We start from the raw sequence: 27,595 nt of genomic DNA on the forward strand, positions 1-27,595 counted from the left end.
CACCATATTTTGGGTATCGGTTTCTGAGCCCCAGTAACCTCTAATACAGGGGTCCTGAAGGGGTGGCTATCAGACTATAACAGCCTGTATATGTATTTTCCACAGTCAAACAATGTTCTTAAAACATGTGAGTTGCCAAAATTTCAACTCAGGAAAATTCAATAAATCTGAATATCTAGTTTACCTTGAAAATTCAGAGATGCAGGCTACATGAGGCTCACATTCCTGCAGTGTGACAGTGGTTGTGGCTGAGTCACATTCCTGTAATGTGACAGTGACTGTGGCTGAGACACTTTCCTGCAGTGTGGCAGTGATTGTGGCTGACGGTGAGTTGTAGCTGCAACTCCTGTCTTCTGGGTGTCCATAGACCTAACATTCACAATGGCCTCTAACATTTGTCACTATGGTTCATTATTTTTCTTCTTCTAGTAGAGAAACCTTTCTCTGTACCCTAGGTCTATCGAAGGGAAGAGAACTAAAGCAGATCATGCTTCATACTCCATCATATTTCATTCATTCACCTTCGATAGACTGGCCAATTCAACACCAAACATTTTTTTTCCCTTCTTTGTCACTTTGAGAAATACTGACTTGGCCAATTTTTTGTTCTTCCCTTTCTTTTCCATATACTCAGTATGATTGCCAAATTTTCCTTTGCTCTGAAGTATATTTATTTTAATAAAGTAAAATATAAATACAGAAAAGTACAGCATAAAATAGAAAAACAGATTCATGACAGACACAAATACTATAACATAAACATAAAAAATGAGCAAGAACTTATATAGATTACAAAATGTTTGTAAAAGACATAAAAAAGTTTCTAAGTAGAAGAAGCAGTATGCCATTTTCATGAACAGGAAGATGCAATCATACAAAGATGTCATTTATCCCAACATTTATTTTAAAAGTGAAAAAAATTCCAAACAAAATTTTTTATTTTTTTCATGAAACTTAATAAGCTGATTTTAAAATTCAAATATAGTTCCAAAAGTGTCCAGTCCATTCAAGAGAATTTTTATGAAGACGAAGGTAGAAGGACTTACCCTAACAATGTCAGGACTTAAAGTTACAGAAGTTGAGCTGGTGAGGTATTGAGACAAGAATGAAGAGACAGCACACAGTTTACACACACGGACTCTTACTGGCTACCCTTATGGTCTCTAAAATGCCATAGGTCTTCTAAATGAACAAGGGCTTCTCGGATAAAGAGTTAATTCCAGATCTAGATTCCTAAATGTAAAAAGTTGCCAGAAGCATTTTGTAATCCCCCAAAGCAAGGGCACTCTCAAAACTACTATGGGGATGACAACAGGAACAAGGAGCCAGCTTAAAGAGACTCCCACTGGTTAAGAATAATCTGAGCATCAAAACTAATAAAAAATGGATTGAGATATTAAGGAACATATGTATACATTCTTGAGATCACACTGACACTAAACAGGAACCATCACAACGGACCTTGTTCATCATTTTTAAGGCATCTGGAAACCAGCTCGTTTTGGTAACTAGTAAATAAAGATAAAGAATCAAGTATTCATTCTCACTTTCAAGTAAAAACTATAACTCAAGGGAATCAAGTAACTGATGAGAAATTCTATTTATAAAAGGTTTCTGGCTAATGAATGAAGAAAAATGGCAGAATTAGAATACCACCATTTCATGACCCTCAGTGAAATAATTAATCTAGATATATTTGCTGACGATACCAAAAGTGAGTAAAAGACATTATGAACTTTCTAGTAAAAGTACGTGTCATGTACACGTCTCATGTACCACAAGGTTTTGATTTGTACAGGTGACTGAGTGGCAACACAGAGAAACACATGCATTGAGAGAGTTTTCTTATATACTTTTCTCAAGAGGAGTGGTCATACCACACCATTTGGGGCCATACAAGGTATGGTCAGAAGGCAGAAGGGGAGAGAGACAGTTTGGTCCAGAGCCTTGACTCTGTTTTCCAAGAGGAAGGCAAAGCAGAGTCATTAAGGTTGGGGCCATCTGATTAATGTCAGCAGACTCTGGGCTACAGGGTGGCCTGTTACCTGGCCCTGGCTAATTAGGGTGGAGAAACATCACCCTGGAGTGTGAGCGCCTGATGAGAGGTATTCAGAGCATGGGCTATGGTTGGTGGAAGACATGTCTGTGCAAGGTGTCCACTGTTTCTAGGAAGTGACTGTCTCTTCCTCCTCAGAGAGGCCACAAATACCTGAGCATCAAGAATATAAATCATAAGAAAGTGTAGTTAGAATATGCACTGCCACATATAAAATATGACTAAAAATTGTTAAATGACATCCTAGGATAGTGCTGCGGTTTGAATGCTGTCACCTCCAAAATTCATGTGGAAACTTAATTCCCAGGACAACAGTATTAAGAAGTAGGCTCTATGCTCATGAACGGGATTAATAATCGTACAAAAGGCTCTTTTTCCTCCAGACAACACAGTGTTCAAGGCACCATCTCAGAAGCAGAGAACAGCCTTCACCGTTCACCAAATCTGCTGATGACTTCATCTTTAAATTCCCAGCCTCCAGAGCTGTGAGAAATAAATTTCTGTTATATCAGGTACTTTGTTAATGCTGTGCCAGTGGACTAAGACAGAAATATTCAACAAAATCCAGATTATAGGAAACTTTATAAGACAAATGCCCTTGTTTCTTCAAAAAAATAAATTTTAAAAGTAAGTGAATAATTGGTAAAGGAGGATATATAGATTAAAAGAAACAAGGCAAATCGATCAATTGCAATATTTGGATTTTATTTGGATACTGATACAGATAAACAAGCTAAAAAATACATAATACATAGGGGGGAAATGAACACAACGGTTATGTAATGACAATAAAAGACAATTGTTACATTTTTAATCATGATTTTGTATTTATCTTTTAAAGAATCCTCATATTTTAGAGACACTGAATGAATTTGTTCCAGGTACAATAATATTTTGTCAATGATTTGTTTTAGACTAACGGATGGTGCACATAGGGTAGGTATGCAGTGAGTGAGTGAAACAAGACTGACCATAAGTTGATAATTGCTGAAGCCGTAAAATAGGTACATCAAGGTTCATTATAGTATATTTTCACTACGCTTAAAATGTTACATAATAAAAAGATTTTTTTAAAAGAGAAAACTTGAGAAATTAAAGTCTGAATATGAAGTCTTGCAAGGTAGCAGAGCACTGAGAGGACATAAGGGACAATTCAGCAAAGACCCCAGAGACACTCCACAATGCAGCAATCCCACATCTAGATATATACCCCAGAGACACTTTCCCACCTATTCACGAATAAGTGTACAAAATTACTGTTGTTCTTTGTAAAAAAAAAAAAAAAAGTGAAAACAACCTAAATGTCTATTAACAGAAAAGAGGATAAATGAATCTATATAAACAACAGATGCTCCAAAAATGTTTAAAAGAAATGAGTAATGAGTAAGAGCTGCAAGCACCATTGTGATCAAATAGCACAGTCATAATTTTGAGTCAAAATAAAGCAAATTGCAGAATAACAGATGTAATATCATTTTCACATAAGCTTGTATAAATCTTTAAAATAAGCAAAATTAAACTGTACAGTATTTATGAATATATAACTATACAATTAATGTACAAAATATATACAGTCATCATGAACACCAAATTCAGGAAAGTAGTCATTTCTGGGAAAGAAGAAAATGATATAGGATTTCAGAGACATCTCCAGGGGATAAATGTATAAGTAGTACTTTTTAAAACAAAAATACAAATAAAACTGGAGCAAATATAGCAAATGGTTAAAATTCACTAACTCTGGATGGTGGCTACTCTGTGCTTTGCTAAATTATTTGCTATAGTTACCAGCATGTTAAAATAATTCATTATTCTGAAATAAAAATGGCAGTGTGTTTTGTGTCGACAATGCAGGAATGGAATGTTGCAGCTGTTTCAGGTTTACCTAAAAATAATTAACAAGTTAAGTCAGTGCAAACATAATAATCGACTAAAGAATTGAGAGTTTGAGCCTCTGTATTGTCCAGTGGTCATTGTGACACCCAGCTGGCCTCTTGACAAAGGTTTAGCTTTAACTGCTGTTAGAAGGAGAAAAAAACATATCATTATACTAGATTCATTTTTAGTGCACACATGAAGATTGACTGTTTGCTCCTCCCCCTGATACTTGATAGTTCCCACTCGTAATGTAAAACTTTCTTAGTCTTAGTTTGATGCTGTAGGGTGGCTGCATGATTAGATGCTCCATACATATGATGCTCACTGGTAAATCATTTCACAATGCCCAAACAAAACATTTGCTTCTTTTTTCACATTGCATTTGAAATTAGGCAGGAGAAACCGACACGTTCATGATGACTATATGCAAATACTGAGAGCAAGTAATGAGAGGCAGAGAAACCCTTTTACTGTGAGTTACAATAGTTTATTTCCTTGTGAAAAAGATATTTTTAAATACTCAACGTCTTTGTTTTTCCTTCCTTCCTTTCAATCTTATTTTATGTCTTTCTTTTTTGTGATTAGCGTTGTCCTAGAAAGGATGACCTATGACATCTCTTAAAATTCTGAGAAAGTTTCTTTTAACACTGCAGCCATATTTTAGCATCTGCAGTTGGCACATAACATGTTCCTTCTCACGGAGAGTGATGTGTGAAATGTGCTGTGGACCCGTCCCATATGCATGACTCCACAAAGATGCCTTCTGTTGCCATCAAAGCCTGTCAGCAAAGTTCTTGCGTACAGTAAGAGCAAGTTATGGTAAATGGAGACAGAAGGCCGGCCTCAGAGGATGCTGCAAATGCTCTGCCTTTGTGGGGGGTTACTGTTGATATTTTGCTGAGGAAGTAGTAGAAAGACTCCGAGTGTGCTTGGTGGAGCCCCTGAAAGAAAGCTCAGTCAAAAATTGTTAGAATTCTTACTCCTTAATTTTGGGCTATTGAAACAAGGAAGACCCAGCTCTCTATTCAGGTGAGGGACAACATAACTCAGCCCCCAGGTGACCCGCGTGGAGGTGGCCTTGATGCTGTAGTGGTGGACAATGGATCTGGTCTCAGAACCAAGGTCTTGTGTGTCTATGTGAGTCGGATGGTCTGGGGCCATGAGCCCAGTGCTGTCCTCTTCAGATAATGGTCCAAAACATACATAAAACAGAAAACCACCTTCAGGCTAGGGACAAATCATTCGGTTCTATCCTTCCTATATGATACAGTTTGGATATCTTTCCCCTCCAAATCTCATGTTGAAATGTGACCCCCCGGTGTTGGATGTGGGATCTAGTGGGAGGTGTTTGGGTTATGTGGTCAGATCCCCCCAAAGGGCTTGATACCCTCTCCATGGTAATCAACTGAGTTCTCCTTCTGTTAATTCATGATAGAGCTGGTTGTTAAAAAGAGCCTCATGATTCCTCTCTCTTGCTTCCTCTCTTGACTATGCAAGATAAAACTGTGCTTGAGACGTGCATAGATGTTCTCCCCTCATCCTCTTCTGCTTCCTCAGGTTCCTTTCCAGAGAAGAAGTGGAATAAAACAGACACATGAACTCTTGAACATCTTTTTATTCATCTGTAGTCTTGCCTTCCATCTTATCCTTCTTGTTCTGTTCTCAGTCCTTTTCTAGTTCTCTTTCTCTGGCCTCTAGCTTGACATTCAGAATAACTTTTTCATCTGGTTCCTAACCCAAACCATATGTGTGCATATTTGTTTCTATGACTTCTGGTTATGGCAATTGTCATAATTCTTTGCTAGCTGGGTTTCTCATCTCATAACAACCTCATCATGATTTGAATGTCTTTTAAGAAATAAAACAACATAAAAAGTGTCTGTCATTTTAAACTGCAATGTCTCAAATTAATCCAAAGAATCATAATTTTTTATGAAATCCTGAGAATTAACGAAGTTGGCAAATAATTACAAGGTTTTCTCCAAAAAAGAACACACACACACACAAAAGTATTTTTGCCACTAAAGTGAACAGAAAATGCCTATTTACCCCCCGAGTCTCTGAAAAATATGTGAATAATTAATTCCTGCAAACAGAATTTTCATCCCATGGTTGCAATTAATTTGACTGAAACCTTAGGTTTATTCCTGAGTTTTTTCTGGGTCTACAGTGTCTACAATCTAATCTTAGGGATCACAATTTGTAACAACTCTTGGAATAACAAGAAAATCACTATGTTCAGTTCCTCTTGGTCTCCTTCTATGAACTTTCATTGATCTAATATTTTGTCAACAGCTCATCAAGGTAATTAATGAGCAGTCTGACAGTTCTATCTCTTGGGGCTGCCATTCCATCTGTGAGGTCTTCAAGTCGTCTCTACAGAGAAGAGTGAAATCACAAATTGTTGCAGGGACTGGCGGGAGAAACGGCTTCTTCCATCGCCATGAATCTAATCTAATCATGGCAACACGTCCAAGTCTTTTATTCTTTCTCAAAATATGCTTACAAAAGAATCGTTGTTTGTTTGCTCAAGTCTGTTGCTGGTGCAATGTTATGGTGCATTTAGCAGCCAACTTTTGTTTCTTTCTTTTCTTTTTAAATTTGATTTTATTATAGAGATGCTCAGCCTCACTTATCATCAGAGAAATGCAAATCAAAACTCAACGAGACCTCACCTAACTCCAGTAAGGATGGCCATCATTAATAAATCAAAAAACAACAGCTGTTGGCATGAGTGCAAAGAAAAGGGAATACTTCTATGCTGTTGTTGGGAGTGCAAGCTAGTTCAACCTCTGTGGAAAGCAGTGTGGCGATTTCTTTTTTTTTTTTTTTTTTTAGACTTGCCAAATTTTATCTTAAGGACAGGATAAGTATACAGAGATTGATGTTTTTGAAATATAAAATGGATCTATTTTTCATTTAAGGAAATCATATTGTCCTGTGTTTCTCCATCTATGAAACCCACAGCATTTATTGGCTTATGGATGGACAGGTGTCACTCAAACTAGTTCAATCTCTATGGAAAGCAGTGTGGCAATTCCTAAAGGAACGAAAAATTGACCTTCTATACGATCCAGCAATCCCTCTCCTGGGAATATACCTGGAGGAACATAAATTGTCTTACCAAAAAGACACCTGCACGCATGTTTATAGCCGCACTATTCACAATAGCAACTTTTGTTTCTGAAGAGCATTGATGGTGAGCTGCCCAAGCTGAAACCACATCTCCTCACTGTTACATCTCATAGGGCTTATTTAATTTAACAAAACGCTGCACGAACCTTAACTTACTTAATATCCACAACAGCTTTGTGAAATGTTTGACTTTCATCCCAATTCTAGGGATGAAGAAACAAAGACATTGAGATGTTTGGTGACCTTGCTCAAGGCCCAGACAGCAAGTGGTGGAGCCTGGCTCCAAAGTCTCTGCAGCTGCTGTGCTAGTTTATGCATCTACATTACACTATTTCTGGTGCTTCCAAGAGTCCTATACGAGACTGTGGTTACAAGAGCAAGTAGGAAAGAGAAAAGGAAAAAGAAGGGAAGTGAAAACACAGCAACTTTGAAAACAGTTGAAACTAAAAATACCGTTGATGATTCAGAGACAAATTGTCTCTATATGGCCCCACCTGGAATAAATTCTTTCATTTCATTTTTAGTAAAACCTTGATAACTATAAAATATAAGTAATTTAACTCTTAGAGGATAATAGTATAATGAATACCCATGCTCCTAGCTAGCACTCACACCAAAATTAGACTGACTCTTCCAACCATTTCTGCCTTGTTTCTTCTTTCCATCTCCCCTTAAAGAAGTGATGGCCAGGCAGGCTCAGTGGCCTATAATCCCAGCACTTTGTAGGCCAAGGCAAGTGGATTGCCTGAGCCCGGGGGTTCGAGACCAGTCTGGACAACTTGGCGAGACCTTGTCTCTACAAAAAGAAAAAAAAAAGAAAAAAATTAGCCGGGCGTAGTAGCACACGCCTGTAGTTCCGGCTACTCCAGAAGGATCGCCAAAGCCCAGCAGGTCGACGCTGGGATGGCGGTGAGTATGCCACTGCAATCTAGCCTGGGTGACAGAGTGAGACTCCAACTCAAAAAAAAAAGGTAATGACCATACTGAGTTTTGTGAATATCATTCCCTTTTCTTTTCCTATATATAGTTTTGTCACATGCATGGATAGCCAAAACAATAATTATTTAGTTTTCCATGTTTTCCAGGTTTTTTCACAATGGTATTATGCTATTTAAAATTCTCTTTTGCTTTTTCCCGTTAAAATTATATATCCAAGATTCATCTATGTTACATAGAATAAACTCTTCTTCATGAATGCCTTATCGTTTTCAAAGCACTTGGATATATAAATCACCTCATTTGATTCACATAAAATCAATTGAAAGTAAGTAGAATGGTCTAATTTTTCCTATTTTAAAAATTACAATAGTATTAAAGACTGTGTTGGCAGCCACTAACAAATCCAGGTTTTCAGCTGGGTCCCCACATGTGCCAAGGCCTACATGTCAACGTGGGCATTAGATCTCATCACAAATACCCATACTACAAACTTAGCATGTCAGTCAATATGTTTGAATGCTTTTACTCTTGATTTCACTGTCCATGTGGTGTGGGTGTTCTCACATTAGTTTGAAAGGGATAAAAGTAAAATAAAAATGAGTCAAAGCACCTTCCTTAGGACTTCTTGAAAATTTACCTTATTTCCATGTGTGCGGCATATACATGAAGCTTGATATTCAACCCAAACATGACTTCACCACGTCCGATAGGATAAGGTAAACAAGACAGAATATTAAAAGGAGATTCTGTCTTTTATTACCTTCTGAACATATATTTCAGACATTCTTTCCAAGCCTGTGTAGCATACAAGATCCAATGTTACTGTGGTTGGCATGAGTTTTGTGGGGTTTATTACTCAGTAATGTGCTAATGTCTACCTTGAAAAACCAATGATCAGAGCAATTAGGATTCTGCCCTCCACATTAAATGCTCAAAACAAATGCCAAAGGGTCATAAGGCCCACGAGAAGATGAAGAACCCAGAAAGCCTCTGTTGACTAAAGAACTCCAAATTCTTTAGCAGTTTTCTCCATGGCATTGGACCAATGGATAGCTTCTGTCTAATGTAGCATATTTAATGAAGCACTGGATACTTTCTTCATAATGTCTCACTACAGCCATGTCTGTTTAGTGGAATTTGTTAATGACTGAAGAGGCTAACAAGGGTAATTCCAAGCACCTTTCTCTGATCATCAGGAAAGAGGGGAGGAAGTGATTTTGACATAAACCTTTCAAGAGTTCCTCTTCTTACTGGGTGGATTAACTGATGTATTTTCCTAACTCTAAAGAGATTAGCCATTGCTACTCAAGCAAGTAAAATTTATGCATTTACTACCACCAGGGTTTTCTGTAAAAATAGTGAAAACTGTCTTGTGCTAACAGACTAAAGAAAGCACTGAGCATCTTAAAGACAAACCACATTGCTCAATATTTTTCAAGTAGCCAAACGGTCTGCTTCCTTTTGAGATTATATGACTTAAGAAATTAAAAGTCTGGTCCGAAGTTGCATCCTTTTGCCTCATGAGCTTGCCTAGCAGGAAAGTGGTTGAGAGCACAAGATTTATAGTCATCCAGATTTGGGTTCAAGTAATTTGGAACTAAAAAGAGTTGCTTAACCTCTTTGAACCTCAGTCTCCACCACCATAACATAGGGGCTTTTATGATCTTGTCTCATAGGAGTGCTGTGAACATGAAATGAGGCCAGCCACCTGACCATGTCTATACCCTGCAAGGGCCCCTTGAGGCAGAGTGTCTCACTGGGCAGTCTGGTCATCCCACTGACTCAGAGACTTCTGTCACACTCGCCATTCCAGAGTAGGTGGCTACATCCTCAGACGTCAGTTGACCTTGGGTTCCAGGTGGCCGCAGCTGGATGGATAGAGGAGTCAGAGCACATGGAACAGCTGGTTTTCTGCTTTCTCTTTCTTTGCTCAGCCCTCTGGCCCCCAGAAAAGGCCCAGCAGCCCCTCTCTCCCCAGCATACCAGTACACCCCCCCAAGGGTCTGTATACACAACTCGCTTTCATTTTCCTCTGCACGGCGAGTGTGGCCCTTTCTTGGGTCTCTGTGTTTTCTCCTGCCGTGTCCTTTTCATGTTGGAGCTGGCCTGCACTGCGGGATGCCTCTTCCTGAGGGGCTTCTATGCTTGCTTCTGCCCAGCGTGGTTGACGACAGATGTTTAGAAAAATAAACAGGCCAGGCCAGGGCCAGGCAAACAGGATGTGGTACCACTTGCGGTGAGGGATGGGGGACAAGAAGGAAGGAGAAGCCCCAATTAGACGGGCACTCTCACCCACTTACTCTGAAACAGGCAAAAGAATAAAGAAAATCTGGACAAAAGAATGAGGAGGATACCAGTGAGACTTGCTGGCTTCCATCAGAGTCCTTGATGCCTCAAAAGCAAAGACAGAAGCCACTTGGACACTGTCACCAAGTGGCACAAATGAACTAGTGATATGAGGCTGAAATGAGGGGTTCCAGACCTGGAGGAGTCCAGAGGTCTTCTGATGACTGGGATTTAACTAAGACATGATGACTGTAACTTTCTGTGAAAAAGATGTGTCACCAAGGCAGAAGAACAGAAGGAGAAGGACTTTCTGAGTCAGCTCAGGAGCAGAACTTACAGAGAACAGGAGAGAGGGGAGACAGGAAAGACTCACAGTGGAGAATGTTGTGCTTCCGATGAGAGGCAGCCCTTCCCTGCTGTCAGAATCCTCTGGATGCGGCATCCACAAGACTGGTCCTTGCTTCCCTCCCCTTTAGATGTGTCTGTACAGGCAGTCAGGCATAGGCCATTTCTCACAGCACAACTTCAGCCTGGACTGCTTGTCTTGGCATTTCTTTCTCCCAGGATAATTCTTCTACCTATTGTCGTTCCTGGAGCACACAGTCAACTGCATTGACCCAGACTGCCTGGGATTCTCAGTTGAAGCAGATTTTGAACTCAGGGCTGACTCTCTCTTGGTCTGGAGTACAGTGGTGAGATCGAAGCTCACTGCAGCCTCAAACTCCTGGGCTAAAGCAGTCGTCTTGCCTCAGCCTCCCAAGTGGCTGAGACTATAGGCACATGCCAACACGGCAGTCTGTCACCCAGGTTGGAGTACACTGGCATGATCATGGCTCACTTCTGTCTCAACTTCCTGGGCTCAGACAATCCTACTACTTCAACCTCCCAAGTAACTGGTACTACAGGCGTGTGCCATCACACCCAGTTAATTTTTTTATTTTTATTTTGTAGAGATGAGGTCTTGCTATGCTTTCCAAGCTGGACTCAAACTCTTGGGCAAGCGATCCTCCCACTTTGGCCTCTCAAAGTGTTGGAATTATATTCTATTGAAATTATCTTAATGTACTATAGCACACATTCTTTAAAATATTTAATTTTTTTTTTTGAGTTGGAGTCTCACTCTGTTGCCCAGACCGGAGTGCAGTAGCCACTCCTTGCCACCACAGCCTCTGCCTGCTGGGCTCTGGTGATCCTTCCGCCTCAGCCTTCCAAGTAGCTGGAACTACAGGCGCGTGCTACCACACCTGGCTAATTTTTTGATTGTAGAGATGAGGTCTCACCAAGTTGCCCAGGTGGGTCTCAAACCCGCGGGCTCAGGCAATCCACTCACCTCAGCCTCCCAAGGAGCGGGATTACAGGCTGAGCCACTGAGCTCGGTTAAAACACTTAATTTTTTAAGAAATAAATAACTGTTGATTGTGGTGGCGGTGGTTTCAAAACTCATAGAACTGTTCACTAAGAAAGGTGAAATTTATGAAAATTATATCTCAATTTTTAAAAGATTTTTTAAAAAGTAAATTTTGCCAGATTATCTGCTGTAGACACATGGAACATGTAGAGTATCGTGAAGTTTAGACCATCTCAAGCCCTAGATTTTAGGCTCAGCTAAGCCATGAAGTAACAGTGAGGGTTTAACATGCAGTTTCATCTCCAAGGATTCATCATTTGTATTTGTATAAAATGAGGGGTTTGTCCTGATTAGCATTTCTGAAAGTTTGTTTGGCAAAATGCTAATTCTTCAGAATGTTTGTAGTTTTTATGTGTAGAGAAAGTTTCCCCTGTCAGATATTTTTCTTAAATGGTTAAGTCAAACAAAATCACATTGGTTTATTTAGGGCAGAACTCACCACCGATTTCTCACTGATGCATAAATGTGTACAGAATTTCCTGCACTTGGCTAATCACAACCTTTATCCACTTCACCCCCAGCCATGGGTAGCTGTGGGTCTCATGTGTGATCTTTGGGAAGCACAAGCAAATCTTTTTACACAATCACCTCCCACAAAATGGTTCTGATAACTTTCTCAGGCATCAGTTTTATTTGGACACTAATTCACACATGTAAGCCAAATGAAGTTATGAATTGGTTATTCTAGCAAGGTGTTCCACCACTCAGTTAAGTCTAAATAGTTGGGACAAGTCTTTACACTGCATGTGTTGACACAGGTATAGTTAATGTATTAACAGGATAAATACATTTTAGATTTGCTCCAACGCCTTTTGAGTAGGCAGAAAGCAGGCTGAGGCCGGCAGAAGTAAGAGATAACAAAATACAAGCAGAGTCAAATCATATCCTGCTAGGAAATAAAGTCATGGTGAATTTGAAGGGGTATGAACCCTATTTAAGCTTGCATCAATGATTTTCTTTTTCCTCTCCAACCATGTAAAACCATGTCCCAGGTTCAGCCCCTTTCTGGAGGTCCATATACTCACGGGTGGGGTATAAACTGGAAACAGCAGATCTTTTGGGATGGGATGAACTGGAATCAGCAGCCCAGACTCTCTGCAGTCATGACTTCTAAGGAAAAGCTCATCTTAATTTCTCCACAGCTCCTTTAGTATATACCAAATTATTTATATGCTGCCAAACGTTGACTGAAACCCGGATATCCACAGCCATCCACAATTCCTAGAAAATTCAGCATACAGTGTTTCTGGATACTTTCTCTGCCTTTCTACAAGGAGCTTATCTAGTTATATTAATGATCACTGGCCTCTTTTACCATTCTTTTGCAATGAAATCCTGGGCAACACAGATATAAAACATGCAAATGTAGTCCCATAAGATAAATGACTGTTTTTGCAACAGCTTGAATATATGCTGGATGTGATGAATCCCAGGGGGTCAATCTCTTTCCTAGTTATATTTATTAACAACAGTGACTGTTTTTCTTACATTACCATAAATAATACTCTGTTAAGCAATTTCTAACATGTATTTTTAATAAGTCAAATACAAATAAAAATCTTAGTAACTAGATTAATGGCATAATTTTCTTGGGAAATTGAACAAACACACTGAGAAAAATATAGAGTCCCTGGTCAAAGTGGCAGAAAATAAAATTATGGTACACACAATGAGAACAGAAGGAAAATAGAAATATGTGACCCTTCCAGGATGAAATTTCAGTAGTCTCATCAGCTTTTTACTTAAAACTGGTAACTAGGTGTCTCCTCCATCATAATCATACAGCTACTGAGATTTCATTTAAACCTAAGCAGAAAGAAGGAAAACACAGCAGTTGTGTTCCTTCCTTACATTAGAGCAATGTTTAGTCATCGCAGCTGAATGGCTGGTCTTTAACAACAAACTGCTTTCTTCCACTGATGCCTCCTCTCATACAACTGGACTCCAATTCTCCTACAAGGAAATAAAGTGGACCATTAGGGTCACTGGTAGGCATAAATATCTTGAGTTTATTTAACTGAACTTTGAATTAATGAATTATAGACTCACCTTGAGCCCCCAGCTTTAACTTTTAACTTTTCCATATTCTGTCTGGTCCCAAAGGCTGCAGGGACTGATTGGGTGAAAACCACACCTATAATAGTAATATTTCTATGTTGGGTCTAATATAATTCACATGGAATCAAATCTAGAGAATTAAGACCATTTGCCTCTAATATAGAGATATCAATTCTTGACTAAAGTCAAAGGTAACTAGATTAATGGCATAATTTATCTTATGAGATAAAATTATATTGGCCTTCGGATAATTATTTTGTTACTTCCTTTATTTCAAATATTTACAAAAGATCTTAAAAATAAATATCAGCTATATATCCTGTTTATATGTTGTGGAGAAAAAAAAAATACTGAAAATACTATTTCAAGATTTCCAGGTCATACATCAGGCATACAGTGAGGGATTTTAAATGCTTGTTGAATTGAAAGAATGTAAGCTAATATGTAAGGATTTGATAAATCATATCAACAAATACCATCACTCCAAGGTTGCCTTTAAACCATGGACTGAAAAGTTTTCAAGAGCTGTAAGGCAAAATAAAACACTGGGGTCCTTTTTCTGGTACAGTGAATAACAGACCGAATGCACCCACCCCAGGCTCAAAGGGGATTTTACCATAAATGAATCTGCTACCTGCCATTCCCTTCAAATGCTGGCAAATTCTTCCCAGCAGGGCAATCACTGGCCATTTTCTGTGTTCTTGGGACAGAGCAAGAAGCGACTGAGCATGGTGGTGACCTATATATGAGAAGCAAGAGAAACAATGATCTCTGTCCCAAAACATCATCCTTCATTTTTTCCAAATTGTTGCCCCCATTTCCTATACACCTGCTTTAAGTTAAGACTTGGAAGACTGGTAAGATGCAGATATTTGGATGGACAATATCCTTTATGCCTACCATGGCAAATAAGTGTGACCCCGTAAGATGTCTTCAATCAAGAGCAGAGCCTGTCTGCAATGTGCTGAGAGGACTCCAAGGCCACCCCCAGTCTTGGGAGAAAGAAGATTGCTTTTGATTAGCAGTGACTACTGTGAGCACAGAAGAGATCTGCAAATCAGCTGAATGTTTCCAACTCTGTCGTTTTTGCTTGTCCAGTGTCTGTTCCTCTTCCTCTGCCAATATTATGCAGATTTTCCTGGGAAGATCCATCTTTTCCTCATACATCCATTTGCATTCCAGCAATTTCGTTTCTCTGTTCTTTTTACACAGTCAAAATTCAGATCAGCCAGGCTCAGTGGCTCAGCCTGCAATCCCAGCACTTTGGGAGGCCGAGGCGAGTAAATTGCCTGAGCCCGCGGGTTCGAGACCCACCCAGGCAACTTGGTGAGATCTTGTCTCTACAATAAATCAAAAATTAGCCAGGCGTGGTAGTGCGTGCCTGTAGTTCCAGCTACTTGAAAGGCAGAGGCGGAAGGATCACCGGAGCCCAGAAGGTGGAGGCTGCAGTGGCCGGGAGCATGCCACTGTACTCCTGTCTGGGTAACAGAGTGAGACTCCAACTCAAAAAAAAAAAAAAAATTCAGATCAGTTTGATAATATAAGAAATGTGTCAATAATCATGGATGTCCCCACCTGGGAATTATGTAGGTGAGCTCATTGGTTGGTGCAGAGAAGGAAGATTTGTTCTAATTCCAGCCATATAGTAAGTAGATTGCAGATAAAGCCTTTTAAAAACTGCATGAATAGTCATATAACTGCTGAGAACATCTGGCAATTACAGAGCATTTTGTCAAGACTTAGACAAATAAATAAACAAAGGAGAATAAAAATCAAAATATATTATGCTTCAAGCTAGTACAGACTTGTTGGAAATATTCATTAAGTGGTACCAAATTATATAACAAAACGTCGTGAGATCATCTGTAGCAGAAACTCTTTTTCTCAAAAACTTAAGAAGCAATTTAGAGAGAAGAGCTGTCCACCATAGCAAGTTTCTAATACTGACACACCTGGTACCTTCTGCAGTGGGATTCCTTGTTTTATTTAATGTACGCTCAAAATAAATTTACATCCATGTTTATTGTTTTTCCCCTCACCATTTATTTTTCATGAGCGTTTGATCTGGCTATCCATGACACTTTTGAAGAAATAAGCCCAGAGTTTGTCAAAGGGGTGTTACATTTCCCATAGCACAATCTCAAGACTTCCTTCATGGAACTGGCTCTCAGGCACCACGCTTGTGAGAATCACTTTAAAGTTTCCCTCTGTCTCACTGCCCTGCTTGTTCCCTTCATGACACATCACAAGATGTTGCTATTTTGCTGTGTTTACCTGTCTTTCTCTACATCACATAAGCTGTGTGCAGGCAGGAGCACTTCCTGTCTTGTTCTCTCTGCATCTCCAACACCAAGCAGAGTGCCTGGCACAATAATTATATGTGAATAAGATGATCAATGAACCAGGGAATCTATGAATCAGTTAAAGAATCAATGAATGACATTGATGGTGATGGAACAGAGTGGAGGTGCTTTTATTTCATAAGCAGCTTTGTTTGCAAATGTACAGGCATTAAGAAGTAGAAAGCTAATACTTCATATTCCTTCCTGCTTATCTTGGACATGGCATCAACACATGTATTAGTCCACTTTTAGTTGCTATAAAGGAATAGCTAAGGCTGGGTAGTTTATAAAGAAAAGAGTTTTACTTGGCTCATCGTTCTGTATGGCACCAGCAACTACTTCTGCTGAGGCCTCAGAAAGCTACAATCGTGGTGGAAGACAGAGAGAGAGCAGGCATGTCACGTGGCGAGAGCAGGAGCAAGATTGAGAAGGAAGGCGCCCGGCTCTTAAACAACCAGCTCTCATGTGAATTAATAGAGCAAGAACTCACTCATTATCAGAAGAACAGCACTAAGACACTCAGGAGGGATCCACCCCCATGACTTTGTCACCTCCTATCAAGTCCCACCTCCAACATTGGGGATTTCCATGAAGTTGGGAGGGAACAAACACCCAGACCATATCAATCGATCCCTGGGCAGCCTCCTCCAATGGGTCCTGCCATCTGTGCACTAAGGCACTGTGAATCCCTAGTAGGTTTTCATGCCCCTGCTGACCCTGACCCTGCTGGAGTCTTTACTCAGGAGAGCTAGCTGTGATGCTAGCTTTCCTTCTCATCATCTCGCCATTCTAGTCTATACAAAAGTTTGGACTTGTCTATGCTCTGCCAAGAAACACTCTCAACACCATTCATAACATCTGGCCTGCAGACTCTAATAACCCACACAATGCCTTGACATAAGCAACAGCTAATTTCCTATTATGCACGGTTTTGGTTATATTATAAAATGAGATAATGTATATGAAATTGCTTTATAAACTATAAAATCCCTTACAAATGAAATAGATAATGATCATAAGTATTACTATCATTGCTGTTGCCTTAGCAAAGACAGAAAACTCTTTGAAACAACTTTTCACATTCTGCTTTTTTGGCTTTTAAGAAATATTGAGCTACATGCTTCCAGGGAAGAAATTGTTTCTTGGCATTGAAATAGAAATTTTAAGAAAATCACATTAACTCTTCCAAGTACTGTTGTTACATTACAGAGAAAACAAACACACAAATAACACCAATTCCTCTTGCCCCAGATCCCATTTATTTAAAAGGAGGGTGGGAGGAGAAAACATTTCTTAGTAGGTTATGTTTTCAGGAATACAGGTAAGTTTTGAAACATATTTTCATTTCCTACCATGAAAGATGAGCCTGATATCCCTCCCCCTACACAGCCAGACAGACCATCTCCTTAGGGAGGTGACCCCACCATGCAGTCAACACAGTCACATCTCAGATCACATCAGACTCATTATAGGAGAAGTAGAAGTTGCTTAAACACTGTAATTTGAAGCATATCCAAAAGATCCCCCTGCCTGGAGGTCTCCCCTGGGGTTTGCATAAAATAAATAATAAGCCTTGTGTCCTTGAATGCTTGTAACTAACAAGCAAAAGCCACACTGAGTAATTGGGAGCACAAAGATGGATGCACGCAAACTTGCTTTTTGACACATAAATGATCCTGGGAGTGCTGACTTGTATGCTTGCGAGAAGGCTCACTACAAAGGATCCTACAAGCAAATTTATGTTTCCCCACGTTGATCTTCGCTGTTCAAGAACATTTGTATTTTTGCACCACCTTGAGCAATGTTACCATTTCCTATTAATCCAGGTGAAAGAAAAAGCAGCCCAAACAATCCTGCAAGAGCATGAAGAACAGAGAATTCACATGTGTAATATATTCTTAGGACAGACTGTACTTAAGAAAGAATCAAGCTCATCACTTTTTGGAATAGTCAAAGAGTTTTTCAGAGCTTAGTTTTGCAACCTCAGATTCTGTGCTAGTGTCCTTCCATGATGAAGAATTGGTTTGGGGAGGTGGGGAACAATAAGGCCTGTCTCTGTTCTTTGGCATTGATGGAAGAACCTCATTATTATTATTTGCAAGGATTGGACACTGACTTGAGGTTTCACTGATGATTGGACTGGAAACTGGCATTTGTAAAGAAGCCTTTGCACAGAGTTCTTAAAAATATGTATAATTTAGCTTCGGTAGTTTCCATAAAGTAAAGGTTTGATTCTGGCAATGACCTTTCGTGAACTTCTAGGAGTGTATAGTCTTTTGGTGAAAAGGTAAAAAATAAAGACTATATTTTCCTACCAAGGTGGTCATTACACTTAAATTTATGGAGTTCTGATGTTCGTGGGAGATCTTTATAATTTACCCCTGGGTAGTCTCTCTCTGTGGAGCTTTTTATTCCCTTGAGAATTTTTTTTAAACTAACATCCTTGCAAATTGGATAAATGTAGAATTACAGTGGTTTGCAACCCATTGATAGGCTGACATGCTTTGAACCTTAGGAACAGCATTTGAAAGAGAGATGAAAATCCCCTTAGCCTGCAAGCATTCACTTTCCAAAAATTTCTATGTCCAAGGCTTGAAAACATAAAGTCTCTCTCTTTCTCTCTTTTTTTTTCCTTGAGTCAGGGTCTCACTCTGTCACCAGAGCTGGAGTGCAATGGTGAGATCATGGCTTACCACAGCCTCAACCTCCTGGGTTCAGGCAATCTTCCCTCCTCAGCCGCCTGAGTAGCTGGGACTACAGGCACATGCCACCAGGCTCAGTTAATTTTTGTTGTTGTCATAGAAACGAGGTCTTGCTATGTTGCCTAGGCTGGTCTCAAACTCCTGGACTCAAGCAATCATCTCACCTTGGCCTCTCAAAGTGTTGGGATTACAAGCGTAAACAAAAAAGCACTGAGTTCTGAAAGCTGTGTAAGTCCAGGCAAAGCGCAGTGTTCCTCTACTCAAACAAGTTCATTGGTGATCAGGCCTATTAGCAGATGACGTTTTTTGAGACATCCACAAACAGCCAAAGAACGCAACCTCCACTCAACATTGCTGGCTTCCTCTGCCACCTGGCTATCAAACATGTTGCCAATCCAGTTAGGACTGGGCAGAGAAAGATATTTATTCATTGTAACAATTTCACTTCTTAGTCAGTGAGAAAACTTCATTAGGGGACTTTCCCATTCTCCTGTGGGGGTGAGGGGGTCCTTGGTTGTCTGCCAGAAATATGTAAACCTATCAGTATAATTCATGCTGCTTAGGGGTTCAAACAACAGGCGATTCCCAAGCCAGGGCAAATTAGCCTTTGGCACTGGGACTCTGGGTTTTTTATCTACTCAGGCGTGTCTATACAATGAGAAACAACTGCCTTGAAGGGCAACACAGTGCTGTGTAGGGTTCCTAGGGTTGGACTGGCTGAGGAAGCATGGAATCAGCCAGGCTACAGAGCCATCTGCTTCCAGCATCCAGGAGGGGAGGTCATCCATATGAGAAACCAGCCAGCCAGGGCTCAGTTCTCCCAACAGGCCCTTCAGGCCAAGTCCTCAAAGCCCATCTTTAGGCGACTAGGGGCATTTTCACGCTCCAGCTCTTAGAAAACTCAGGAAGGTGCTTGCTCTCTCCGGCTCTTCCTGAACTTTTGGACTGTGGTCGGCATCTCATGCTTATTTTGAGTGATTCTGTTTTCTTTCCCCAATAATAATGCAGTCTATGTAGGGGAGGGAGGATGGTCTTCTTCCTCCTCAGCATCCACAGTGGTGTCTAGATAGTCATGGTTCTTGAAAACACATATCTTGATTAGTCTGCTGGTGGTACTGCATCTAAACAAAATTTCTCCCTGGAAATGGGAATAGCCTTCTCACTTATGTCAACACTGCCTTCTTCTTCTTTTGATTCAGGCCTTTCCTTCAATCCTAAAACTTTTCTGTCTCCTTTCTACATAGGATGCTTCCAGATTCTGAAAGTCTTATAAGTCAAAATGCTGCTGCTTATAGAATGTTCCATGTACAAGCCTTCATAGATGCAGAGTGGCTCTGTGTCAGGACAAAACACAGATATTTCTTTGTGTAAGGTAAGAGTAGAACAGAAAAGATCTCCTGGAACTCAAACTGTTAATCCGGTGAGGGGTATCCTACACACTGCCTGGCCTCCTCGTTGCCAGGACACACACAGAAACTTCCTTTGTGTATTTGATATTATGGACACATATATTTGACTAAAACTAGCCAGCTCTACAAGGAGTCCTCATCCAACTCCCAGTTCCTTCTCACCACAGAACTGTCAACAACCCATTGGGTCAAGGTGCACTCAAGTTACCCTCGAGGATAATGCCAGATCCACTGCTCATGAGTAGTATGACACGGCCATGCTATTTAACTTCATTGCCTCAGATTCCATGTCTGTAAAAGAGACAGCAATAGCAACAGCTTATAGGTTACTGTGAAGATAAATGAGTTACAACACGTAAAACACCTAGACCCTGACATTTGGTGTGTACTCATCAAATATTAGAGTTTTTTTCTTTTGGATTTGGAGACATTCTTGTATTTTCCACATAAGCCTTGTCTCCTACCGGATGAGAGAAGGGGGAGGATGCCACTTCTTAACCCAGGGTCCTTAGTGCTGACTTTGGGTCTTTTGTTACATACCTATTCAAAATTTGGGCATCAAGCAATATCTACTTATACAGAGATTCCTTGGGATCAGAACCCTGTCTAGAACTTCCTTGCATTGCCCGCATGTCTAACAGTGTCTCGCACAAAGTGAGAGCTCCCTATTGATTTTTGTTGACATTTTGTTCTGTTTCTTCCTTTCAGGTTACCCAAGACTGATTATGCATTCCTCTCTTTGCCTGCTTCCAAGGCCGTGTGTGTGTGTGTGTGTGTGTGTGTGTGTGTGTGTGTGTGTGTGTGTGTGTTGCTCCAACAGAGGTGACAGAGCTTGTGAGTCACAAAGCAAAGGAGGACTTAGCACATCAGTCACCAAATGTGTGATTCTCACCAGAACTCATGCTGATTAGCTGCAAGAAAGAGCAGAGTTTGGAGAGGCTCAGTGGCTCCGCCTGTAATCCTAGCACTTTGGGAGGTTGAGGCGAGTGGATTGCCTGAGCTATGGGTTTCAGACCAACCCGGGCAACTTGGCGAGACCTCATCTCTACAATAAATCAAAAAATTAGCTGGACATGGTAGTGTGCGCCTGTAGTCCTGGCTACTTGGAAGGCTGAGGCGGAAGGCTTGCTGGGCTCAGCACTTTGATGCTGGGGTGGCCATTAGCATGTCACTGCACTGCACCCTGGGTGACAGAGTGAGACTCCAACTCAAAAAAAAAAAGAAAAAAAAAGAAAAGAAAAGAAAGCAAGAATAGAGTTTTTGGGGGTTTTATTTTTGCTTGTTTGTTTTGACTGATTTGTGTCCGGGGTAGTTTGTGAGCTGCTTACGGGTTACTTCTGAGTTGACAAGCTGATAAAACTGAAAAACAATTTAAAAAATTTTTCACAAAGCATTCCAATGAGGCCAAAAAGAGAATTATTCATTTTGAACAACTTTGGCTACATTGGGGGAAGTCTATGAAGGCTTGTTTGGTGGGAAACACCCTGCCCTATGAAGGAAGATAACTGAGGAAGATTTTGAATTCCCTGATCAGACTCCTTTCCACACATTCTCATGTGGTTCAAGTAGAAAACTTTTTTTTTTAAATTCAAGGTCTCACTCTGTCTCCCAGCCTAGAGTACAGTGACACAATTATGGTTCACCACAGCCTCAGTCTCCTGAACTCAGGTAATCTTTCTGCCTCAGCCTTTCAAGTAGCTGGGACTATAGGCATGCCACCATACCCAGCTAATTCTTTGATTTTTTTTTTTCTTTTTTATAGAGATAAGGACCCATCATGCTGCAGGCTTATCTCGAACTTCTGGCCTCAAGCAATCCTCTCACCTCAGTCTCCCAAAGTGCTGGGATTACAGGCATGAGCCACTGCGCCTGGCCTAGGAAACACTTATTTTTTTACCTGTTCATCACCACCTTTGAATGCCAATTCAACGGTAAACAGGTTTTACTCTCTACCAGGCTAGAAGTATTCATAGAAGAAAACTCACAGAGAAATTTCACTCCGGTGGAAAGAAGCAACCCCCACACTCCCAGGTGCTTTTCACCTACTCTGTGGAAAGTTCCTTCTTCTGTTTGGTCCCCTGCCTCTCCAGTTGGCCTGATCCTCCTACTGCAGTTTTCAGAGTTATTTTGTGATTGTTACTAATGTCTTGGACTAGTTATTTCGGACAGCCTAGGCTCAAGTCTCTACAAATGAAATTCATCCTTTCAAAACTCATCTGCTTGCAAAGGCCTCTCATGAGCTCTGTTCCTTTAAGCTGTGACTCCCCAGTACTTTGGTTGGGTCTGATTTGTTCTGTGACCTGTGTACAAGGCATGTTTTTTAGTTAGAAACAGGCTGCTATTTGGTGATCACTTGCACGTGTTGCTGTTTGCCCTTTGTTTTTCTGCCTACTCCATTCTAAAACCCCACACATGATATGGAGAAAACTGTTTTCTGAACCAGGTGAAAATTGGACTTTAGACTTATTTTTTTTTTTAAAGGGACAGATTTTTCTAGTGAAGTACTTTCCATGCTATTTTCTTCTGAATTGTGTTTTTTTTTTTTTTTTTTTTTTTTAATTGGAGTCTCACTCTGTCACCTGGAGTGCAGTGGCACACTTCCAGCCACTGCTGCCTTGACCTGCTGGGCTCTGGCAATCCTTCTGCCTCAGCTTTCCAAGTAGCAGAACTACAGGCACACACTATCATCCCCAGCTAAGTTTTTGATTTATTGTAGAGACGAGGTCTACGCCAAGTTGCCCAGTTGGGTCTCTAACCCACGGGCTCAGGCAATCTACTCGCCTTGGCCTCCCAAAGTGCTGGGATTGCAGACTGAGCCACTGAGCCCGGCCGAATTGTGCTTTTTTAAATGCTTTTTAAAAATCCAGATATTGTTTAAAATTAACAGAAGACATTTGAACTGTATGTCTAAAAATACATAAACTTATCATCCAGTGAGTCACATGTCTTTTTAAACATATAAAATAAATGGTACTTATGACTGGTTTTAAATGAGAAGTTGTACCGTGGTGAGAATTGTATGCTATTATCTGGCATTAATTGGTGAGTTAATCTCAAAGAAAGAAATCTCCTTCCATTCAAATTGGCCCGAACATCTAAGAAGGACAAGTATGTGAGCTCCAGGTCAGTCTCTTGGTGCCTGCGGAGGTCAGCAAGAGCCTGAATGATGTGGGACCAGGGATGAGATGATTGAAGAGAACAGACTCCTTAGTCTTCTGGGACTAAGAGAAATCAGGACACGAGGTTGCTGAAGGTCTTTCTTATTCATCCTGTAAATCCCTGTATCTACAAAAAAATTTTTTAAAATTTAGTCGGGCGTGGTGGCATGTGCCTATAGTCCCAGCTACTTGGGAGGATGAGGTGGAAGGAACACTTGTGTCTAGGAGTTTGAGGCCGCAGTGAGTCATTATTGTGCTACTACACTCCAGCCTGAGTGACAGAGTGAGACCCTTCTAAAAAAAAATTAATAAGAAAGACTTTTTAAAAAATTTGCTTATAATTCTGGATTCCATTCTGCAGTGAGTGGAGAATCGTTGAAAATCTCTGATTTGAGAAGTTCCTAAAAGCTGTGATCCATGTCTCTAGCCTCATGTCAGGTGGCTAATGAACTTTGATGATAACGTGAGTGGCCTCAGTCTCCTCCCCAATGTTCTAGGCATCTCTGTCAAGAACAGAGAGTCTGCTGCTCTCGGTTTTTCGAAGAATGGGTTGAAAAGATCCAACATGTAAATCTGAATCCTTTCTACAACAGAAACCTAAAACTCGTGTCTCTTTCTGAAATCTTTGCTGAGATGAGATCACTTCTCTTCTTAAGGACATCTTGTTGAAATGTGATCCCCAATGTTTAAGGTGGGCCTGGTGGGAGGTGTTGGGTCATAGGGGCAGATCTATCATTAGGAGCTTGGTGCTGTTCCCTCTGTAATGAGTGAGTTCTCACTCTATTAATTCACGAGAGATGGTTGTTTAAGAGAGCTCTCTCTCCCCGCCCCGCCCCTTCTCTTCCTCTCTTGCTTTCTCTTTTGCCACATGAAATACCGGTTCCACTTCACCTTCCACCATGAGTAAAAGCTTCCTGAGACGTCACCCGAAGAGCCCATTAGATGCCAGCACCATGCAGAGCCATGAGACAAACCTCTTTCTTTATAAATCACCCAGCCTCAGGTATTCCTTTATAGTAATGCAAAACAGACTGATCTAGCAGAGATACCTGATAGCTCACAGGACGTAGCCTCAAGACATCTTTGCTTTGTCATTTAGTAAGAAAACATAACACTTTGGGAGGCTGAGGTGAGTGAATTGCCTGAGCCTGCGGGTTCGAGACCCGCCTGGGCAGCGAGACCTCATCTCTACAATAAATCAAAACAATTAGCCGGGCGTGGTAGCGCATGCCTGTAATTCCAGCTACTTGGAAGGCTGAGGCGGAAGGATCGCCGGAGCCCAGCAGGTCAAGGCTGCGGTGGCCAGGAGCGGCCACTGCACTCCAATCTGGGCGACAGAGTGAGACTCCAACTCAAAAAAAAAAAAAAGAAAGAAAGAAAACATAACACACACATCAAAAAAGGCATCCCCAGCCAGAACCAGCACTCCAGTGCATTGTTTGCCAGCAAAGGGCACAAGATCACAGCCAGACCCAGGTGGGAGAGGCGACAGGAACATCCATAGCCAGGAAGAGTGTTTCCTGACTTGCCTGGCACAGAGAAATTACAAAGAGGAAACACTGGTATTCACACTGCTTCCTCCACAACTACTAATTTAGCACCTACTATATACCAGGCACTCTTCTATTGCCAAGAATATACCTATGAACAAACAGACCAAAATCCCCACACTCATGGAGCTTGTATCTATCACACTGAGAGGAGATTTGAGACATGGGAGAAAGCTTGGTTGGATATTTTTTCTTTTTGTTTTATTGAGACCAAATTCCTTGATTATATATCTATATCTAGTATTTTTAAAAAGGAGAAAAAAGTACAGATACACACATCTAAAAACACACATAAATATATACCTTTATATGTATCTATTCGTGCATAATCATATACAGAACTACCAGCACCAATCTCCTCACCCCATACTATTTCTACGAGGGAGAAGGTATTCGTTCTCTCAGATGGTTTCACAGTTGAAAAGCAAAGCAGATGGCGTTGCTAGAGGAGGCAGCTTGCTTGCTAAAATGTCATGGATATACAGGAATAAAACCGAAAATGAAAGGCAGAAAAATATTCTCATTTGAATAATGAACTATCTGACGTTTCCTCGGAGCCACACAGCTCAGATAATGAGAAGAAACATGCTCAGACTCTTTGTTCTGCGTTTACAGCAAAACTCAAACCACATGTCTGTCATGGAACAAGCCACTCTGGATAGTTTTTGAAGAATAATCATCATTGTTTGATGAAACCACTTGTAAAACTCAGAAGGTACCCCGAAGAAGCTGGCATTACAGCAAACCATCCAAGGGGTAATTTGTGGTGACAAATGAAACACCAAGTATTGCATCTAAACTCTAAAACAATTGCTCACACACAAAAGAAAGGGATCGGTTGAACCCCCATCCACTCCAGCTTCCTGTCACTGAGAAGGAGTTTCCAATGTTCCTCACAGTTGAGGAAGCCCTTGGGACTCATGGCTGTGGACAGCGCAAAACGATGCCTGCAGAGCTTTTGTGATGATTATTATGTTAAACACATAATTTGGTTGCTTTGTTCTGTGACTATATGTGCTTATTTCAGTCTCATAATGGTTGCCAGATTCTGCTGTGTGATTTGTTTCCTGCAATAAAGTGCACAAACTACGAGTGTGCCTTTCTGGGCCCATCAGCGCCTGCACCCAACAAGATCATCGTGGTCTCCCAGGAGCCTCATGTAGACCTGAAGTGACAAAGGGAACAACTTCAGACAAATCAGTACAATGCAACTACACATGAAGAGCTTGGCTTCATGCTGCATGAAGTTCTTTGAGGCCAGGGACAAATGTTGACTCAACACCAACTGGACTGGTTTTAAAATCCGTTGTTTACTTAAATCTATTACATCCAGATTTCACATGAGCCAAGAGACCCACCTGCAAACCTAACCCTTGTTTACCATCTTCCCAACTACCTCTGGGACAGGGAAAATCCCAGAAAAAGATGGAGTGAAAGGTAGTGGAGATGTGACCTCTAGCACGGTCCATATGGACCAGAACCAAGTTATCAAGGCACCCTGTGTCCCAAGTTGGAAGAAAAGCCAACTATTGCACAAACCTCTCTACTGCCACCCACCTGGGTTCCCTCCTCCCAAAGCAGATTCTGGGAACAAATCAACCTGTCTGCTGCTTGGAGATAAATTACCCCGGGCCTGAACAGACAGAGCAGACAATTCATCTACAGAGGAGGCAAAATGCCCCCAAAGCAGCATGAGTTATAAAAAGAAGAGGTTGAAACATTGGCTGGGTATTTTCCCTTCCAAGTTACCTAATTGAATAGTGACAAGCCAATTGTCAGGATATGAAAACAATTCAGAAGGTATAGAAGTCCTTTGACTGTGACCTCCCTTGCCCAGACCTGGGCCTCAAGAGAAAGAACACTCCCCTCAATTAGAGTCGTGGCAAACAATGCTTCACTGAGGTCCCTGCAAGGGCAGGTGAGTCATCAGCAGCAGGTGGCCAGCGGCAGCATTTTGCAGGCTCACAAGTCCTGGTTTTAGAAATCGGCCCTCTCCCCTACATAGTGGAGAAATCAGGTAACACACTGACAAGTTGGTCACTATTAAAATCACCTAGGAGGGGTAGACAGACATTGGGTTCCTCTGGGTGTGATATCCTAAGAGGGACAAGATCCCACCTGAGTAGTCTTCTAATAGGATGCACGTAGACTGCATCTAATCATGAGCAGCAACAACAACAACAAAAAAGAAGCATTTTATTTAAGGAGAGAGCGAGGCAGGAGGTTTCAAAAATGGTACCGTGATGAAAGTCAACAAAATCTTCTAGGTTAAAGGAAATTAAAGAGATATGAAAACTAATGAGATACATAGTCTTAGACTGGATTCTTTATGAAAGGGGAAAGTGCTATGAATAACAGCATTGGGTCACTGGAAAACTGAAATAATAACCATAAATTGGATTAAAATATTTGATGTTAAATTTCCTGAAGTTGATCTCTCTATGATGGTTGCTTTTAAAAATGTCCTTGCCGGGCTCAGTGACTCAGCCTGTAATCCCGTGCCTTTGGGAGTCTGAGGTGAGTGAATTGCCTGAGCCCACAGGTTCGAGACCTATCTCTACAATAAATCAAAAAATCAGCCAAGTATGGTAGCGCACGCCTATAGTTCCAGCTACTTGGAAAGCTGAGGCGGAAGGATCGCCGGAGCCCAGCAGGTCGAGGCTGCAGTGGCTGG

This window comes from Carlito syrichta, unplaced genomic scaffold (genome assembly GCF_000164805.1).
Source record: "Carlito syrichta isolate Samal-C Ts95f unplaced genomic scaffold, Tarsius_syrichta-2.0.1 Scaffold288990, whole genome shotgun sequence".
Classification (NCBI taxonomy): Eukaryota; Metazoa; Chordata; class Mammalia; order Primates; family Tarsiidae; genus Carlito; species Carlito syrichta.